The sequence below is a fragment of the Vigna angularis genome, chromosome 11, assembly GCF_016808095.1.
Source record: "Vigna angularis cultivar LongXiaoDou No.4 chromosome 11, ASM1680809v1, whole genome shotgun sequence".
NCBI lineage: Eukaryota > Viridiplantae > Streptophyta > Magnoliopsida > Fabales > Fabaceae > Vigna > Vigna angularis.
The window spans coordinates 8,668,530-8,674,151 of NC_068980.1; the positions used below are offsets into that span (position 1 = coordinate 8,668,530).

Below are 5,622 nucleotides of genomic sequence, written 5' to 3' on the forward strand. Positions count from 1 at the left end.
ACCAGGAAAGTACGAGTCTATTTCAGAGTCTTACGGAGTCCTATTTATAACCATGCACTGCATGCTATCAACAATGGGACATACACCTATCAGCCATGCATTTAATGAATTTAGACTAATTTTGAAAAAAAAATTCTTCTAATACAATTATATCATCTACCTAACAAGGTCTTGTTCGTGATAGTAGAAATTAGATGGTCCGATAACAGCTCTGATACCATGTTAGAAGTGGACTTTAAGTCTAAGTCAATTCCATAAAACCGGCTTGTAAAGTGAGGTTTACATCCACTTATAAACTAAGAATTAGTTTAATCTCTAGTCGATGTGGCACTTCCAACACACCTCCTTCACGCCGAGATATAGACATTTCGTGTGTGATAGTAGAAATTGGATAATCCGATAACGAGTAGAATAGAAGAATAAAATGTCCACTTAAAACTCGTTAGGATTCAAACCTTGAAAAACAATCATCATGTATATATTAATACATAACTAATTTTTTTAGAAGAAAAAGGAATTCACTGTGCTTTATTTGGCTAAAAACATTATATTATCAGAATAAATCTTTATTTGTAATTTTAAACTCACATTTTCAATATTATTGATTATAACCTCTTTTTTATAATACTTTTACAAATTATTTTTTGTAAGTCCTTTTATTTTACATGTTTTAACTTTTTAAAAAACCTTATATAATTTCATTGAATATTTCTCTAATTAATATATATATATATATATATATATATATATATATATATATATATATATAACTGTTGGCATTTTTTTTTCCATGAAGGAACAGGATAGAAATTTCGTATTGTTTGAACGTGTGGATGGAAATGAACTTAATTCTAAGGTGGCTAGATTAAGCTGAAGCGCACGTGTATTTCAAATTTCATGTGAATCATCACATTCACTAAGTAAAATTAAGCAACTTTAATTTTATTTGGTAGGTGTGGAAACATTTCTTTTTCATTGACTCACGTGCTTTTTTTTAATCCACAAACTTAAGTAAAATTACAAGATATGTATTGCAGCAATTTCTCACTACCATATTTCATGTCAATTATTAGATAATCAATTTTGAAGATATGGTTGATTAATTTTAAATTGTTTATAAACTAGTGTGTATAGCCGTGTAACGCACGAGATTTTTTTAATAAATCTGATTTTAAATTTTTTTATTTAATCTTCTTTAATATTTTAGTATGAGTTTGTAATTGTTTATAAAATATATATATAATTATATGTAGAATTAAACTACTTTTTCTTTTTATAATTTATAAAAGAGGATACATCTATTTGGTATCTTTATTTTTCCAATCCTATCCTTTTAATTACTATATTTTAAATTTAAATAAAGTTTTAACATTTTAGTAACTACTCACTAATGATAAAAAAATAAAATTTATAATGACTTATTAAGACAAGTGTAATCCACAAATAAATAAATAAATAAATATATATATATATATATATATATATATATATATATATTTATATTTGAATAAATATTTTACATAAAAAGTGTAACATACAAAAAATTCACCCTTTAAAATTCAAAATTTAAAATAACATAATAATACATTTACAGTAATACCCCGTAACCTCATACATAAATCTATACATAAGTTTTATGCTCAGACTTTAACTGAAACTATAACATTGAATTCCTCTAATTTGTTCCTCCATCTCTTCCTTCATCTGCACAGGATCACGTGACGATTCTTCTTCTGCTCCCGTATAACAAATACGTTATACGATCATCGCAAAAATATGATTTTTCCAATACATGCACAAATAAGTAAGGGTGAGCTAACATGCAACACATCATTTATAAAACATGCATAATTGCTTAGATATAACCATCATATAACATTTATGACACATATCATCATATATCATCATACCACAAATCTCATAAAACACTCGAACCACAATCCCAAAAATCACCACAATATTCGCTAAACACTCATCCGGATGATACGTTGATGAGCGGTCACGGGAGGTTATGCACTTGTGATGACTTTTGCTTTCTTACAAATACACTTCCAAAATACTTCATACCATTCACAAGGTTAGTCCCCTCACTATGTCCAAAACCGGCACATAGACCAGGACCTCCTGCTCCTCTCACCACATAATTCCTCCTTCTCTACTTGAGACTGGATGAATTACTAGAGTATCAGGATAACCTCCAACTACGGGACCCTCAACATCAACACACACACTAATAACATAACCTTTTAGAATCTCTCCATGAGATTCATACCATACTCATTCCTCAACCCACATTATACCATTACAAAACCTCCCCACAATGCTCATATCATGAGCAAATGCATAATCTCATGCATTAACACATATCACATAACATCATATATTCCAAACATTTACACGCATAATTTCGTTCAACTTAGAATCCAACATTAAATGTAGAATACATTTGAACGAGCACTATTCACCGAACCCTATTTGGACAAACGTCCCTATGTTAATTGAACGAACGCCACTATGCTAATTGGATGAACGCCACTATGCTAATTGAACGAACGCCACTATGCTAATTGGATGAACGCCACTATGCTAACTGGACGAACGCTAATGAGATTCAACACACTCACACCGAACGCTAAAACCGAGCACCATAACCGACCGAACGCTATGTGAACGAACGCTAATTGCCGAACACTGATCACTATTTGGACGAACGCTAGAAAATCATGCTCTGTAGGTCGAACGCTAAAACACAACTCCGTATTGACCGAACACTCTTAGAACGAACGCTGTTAGATCAAACCCTACTAGGCCGAACGCTCAAGAACGAACACCATGTTGGATTCAACACTACTGAGCCGAACGCTAAGATGAATTACTTAGGCCAAACGCTAAGATCAATTACTTAGGCCGAACGCTAAACCATTAGACACCATATTGAATTTTTCACTGTTTGGACGAACACTGGTCGAACGCTACAACCGAACATCATTTAGGTTGACTACTGTTTGGGACGAATGTTTAAGATCAACCTCTTAGGCTCGACACTAAAACATCAAACGTTAATAAACCGAACACTATTTTAACGAACACTAAGATTGAACACTTGGACTTAATTGTATAGACGAACGTTTAAATATTAAACCTCCTCAAAACCGAACGTTCAAGATTCAAACCTAAGAATACCAACTTAAGGTTGAACGCTCACAAACACAATTCAACCAAGGCCGAACGCTACACTCACAATGAAGGAAGAACGCTAACGCTCGCCTAATACGAAACCGAATGTTCAATTGAAACTACAAATTCTTAGGACCGAACGTTCGAGATAGACCGAACGTTCACTAATACATCAAAACCGAACGTTCAGGATTCAAACCTAAGAATACCGAACGCTCATAATTGAAACTTAAGACTACCACTTGAAGACCGAACACTCAAGATTGAACCTCATAATATCAATTTATGAAAGCACACTCAAGATTGAAGCCTAATATACCAAAGAACGAACGCTCACAATCATTAATCTACCAAAACCGAACGCTCGATATTGCTAAGAATACTTGACTAAGGACGAACGTTTAAGATTACTAATTCTATGCAGTTTGAACGAACGTGTAATATGTTTCTAACTTTATCTAAGGACGAACGTGAACGCTCGTTAGCTTAAAACATCAAACCGAACGCTCACTACTATCCAGGGACATTCGCTATCTGAGAACAAGGAATATCAAGACCGAACGCTCGCTACAACCTATAGGCGTTCGCTATTTGAGGACAATGAACATCTAGACCGAACGCTCAAGATTGTTACCCGAGAATACCAATATAAGAACGAGCGTTTATATTCACTAATACACCAAGGCCGAACGTTTAAGATTCAAACTTAGAATATTAAATTAAAGCCGAACGCTCACAATCACTAATACCCAAGAATGAACACTTACGATCCAAACTTAAGAATCCTAAATTAAAGGACGAACGACTACAATTACTAATGCACTGAATACATTTTGGACGAACGTTTAATACCTTAGAACACAAAACCGAACGCTCACAGAACAAGTCCAGAACGAACGTAACGCTCGTTACTGGAAGAGGCAAGACCGAACGGTTAATTTGTCCAACTACGAGCGTTAGTTGAGCGAACGCTCGTTCTATACTTTAAAATTTGGCCGAACACGAGCACTAATTGGACGAACGTCCAATTTTGACTCACCAAAATTGAACGAACGTGCATTCTGCAGAATTCTGCAGAATCGCACAGAATGCAGAGAAAACCCAGAAACCCCTATCTTCATCTCCTTCTTCCCAAATTTTACCCAGATTTGCATCAATTACAACATATTTCAACAATCCAACAAAAAGATCTAACTCCCCTTACCTGGTTTTCTCCAAGCACAATCATCCTACAGCCAAGCACTCTGCCCCGATCGGAACGACGAAAACGTTCGGTTGAAAAGAAGCCCTCTACTCCGCGGAGGCCATGGTAGCATCAGAGTTGAATTCCTATGGTTCAAGGTGCTGGAATTCTAGAGAGAAGCGAGAGAATTTGGAGATGAAGTTTTTTTTTAGAGTGAGGAAGAATGGGTTCCTCCCTGTGAACTCTCCATCCCCCCGAGACAAAATGCTACCCCTCCCCCTTTTCTCCCTTCCTCAATAATTGAAATCAACATGCAAGAAGTGGGTGTCCCCACCACTAACAAAAATTGAGGTCCTTACAAAAAATCTTGGTCATCTTTGTCCTGACATAGAAGTTGTTTGGAACAGGAATTTTAGCCTCTTTTTTTCAAACAAAATATATTCAAGAACTTCTCTACAAAGTACAAAAAAATTATGTAATTTTTGTTTTCAAATTTAATAAATTAGTGTAAATTTTTTTTTAAATTATAAAAATAGACAAATCATGTCAATTTAGTACGATTTTATTATAAAAAAATTATATCAACTTGATATCACTTTGGTGTATTATATATTTTTTTAAAATTTTAATTGAAGTATATACATATAAACTAAAATCATGTTAACTTAATACGATTTGAATGTGTTATAATTTATTTTAATTTTAATTAAAATTGTGTCAGTTTGGTACAGTGATATAAACTGAAATCATATGTTTCATAAGATAAAATTATATATCTATGTTCCATAATAAATTTGTTACAATCTATCCATAGCTATAATTTGAAGAAAATATAATTGACATTAAACCATAAGGCATAATTAAAAAAAAAAAAAAGCAACGAATATCAATGTAATTCTTAATTTCTTTTTAGTGTTTTTTTTTATAGAAGGTGGTGATAGTTTTAATGTAGAAAATATTTGTATTTTGAAAAAAAGTTTTTGTGATTCATATCTACTTGTACCTTTAATGGGCTTCCATATGCTGTCCACATATATCTTACCTGTAACTAAATATTCGGTTAGCATTTGTTGGTGTACTATTGATGACTAATTAATGGTTTATGCATTTTATTCATGTTATTAATTATAGTGGACATGGCCTATGCATTTTGCATTCTTCTATGAGAAAAACTAATACAAATCATAACATACAATCTTATATTTTATTTTTAATGATGTTATTCCTATAATTGTACATTTATGTTTCAATTATTTTTTTCA

General features: G+C 32.8%; 1 long non-coding RNA gene across 1 annotated transcript; it reads right to left on the reverse strand.

The window, feature by feature from the left end:
- Window positions 1–1,452: 1,452 nt before the first annotated feature.
- On the reverse strand, window positions 1,453–4,621 carry LOC128194787 (uncharacterized). The gene is made up of 2 exons (XR_008246150.1): window positions 4,382–4,621; window positions 1,453–1,733 (listed from the first exon to the last, which is right to left on the reverse strand). It is a non-coding gene; the product is annotated as an uncharacterized LOC128194787 (long non-coding RNA).
- Window positions 4,622–5,622: the final 1,001 nt, after the last annotated feature.